Here is an 847-nt window from a genome sequence, read left to right on the forward strand (position 1 = left end):
ATTTAATGGGAAGTTCTTCCTCCAGATTAAAGGGACAGCCATGGGGAAGAAATTTGCCCCGGCATACGCCAATATTTTTATGGCGGAATGGGAGACCTCCGCCCTCGCAGCGTGCCCGATCAAGCCCCTGCATTACTTACGGTACCTCGATGATATCTGGGGGGTATGGGCCCACTCCGTAGAGGAGTTTGAGGTGTTCCGCCACACCCTCAATACTCACAACCCCAGTATCACTATCAAGTCCACCACCAGCCCCATGTCGGTGGATTTCTTGGACACCACCACATACAAAGGTCCAGACTTCCCCTCCACTCACAATCTGGACATAAAGGTTTATTTCAAACAGACTGACACCCACGCCCTCCTCCACAAGACCAGTTTCCACCCCCGACATACCTACGCGGGACTGGTCAAGTCCCAGCTGCTAAGATTCCACCGGATCTGCACCAGGCGGGAGGACTTCGTCACGGCCACGGGAGCCCTGTTCACGGCCCTGAGGAAGAGGGGATATTCGAGATCCTTCCTCAGGAGACAGTTCAGGTGCTTCTTGGACCCCAAGAAGCCTCCCCCTGGTGAGTCCATGATCCCCCTGATCACGACCTTCTCACCTGCGGCGGTACAGGTAGCTAGAAGAGTCAAACAAAACTTTAAAGACTTTGTGGATAATAGTGGCAGGCTCCAAAAACATTATTTGGTGTCAGCATACCGTAAGAATCCCAACCTGTGCGATCTGCTGGTCAGGGCTCGGGTCCCCTCCACGAGAGATCCTCCCCCGACTCGGAGCAGCGTCCCCTTCAGACACATCCCGTGGCTACTTAACCGCCACAACGGGAGGGTCTTCCGACCC

The sequence above is a fragment of the Nerophis ophidion genome, unplaced genomic scaffold (assembly GCF_033978795.1).
Source record: "Nerophis ophidion isolate RoL-2023_Sa unplaced genomic scaffold, RoL_Noph_v1.0 HiC_scaffold_293, whole genome shotgun sequence".
Taxonomy (NCBI): Eukaryota; Metazoa; Chordata; class Actinopteri; order Syngnathiformes; family Syngnathidae; genus Nerophis; species Nerophis ophidion.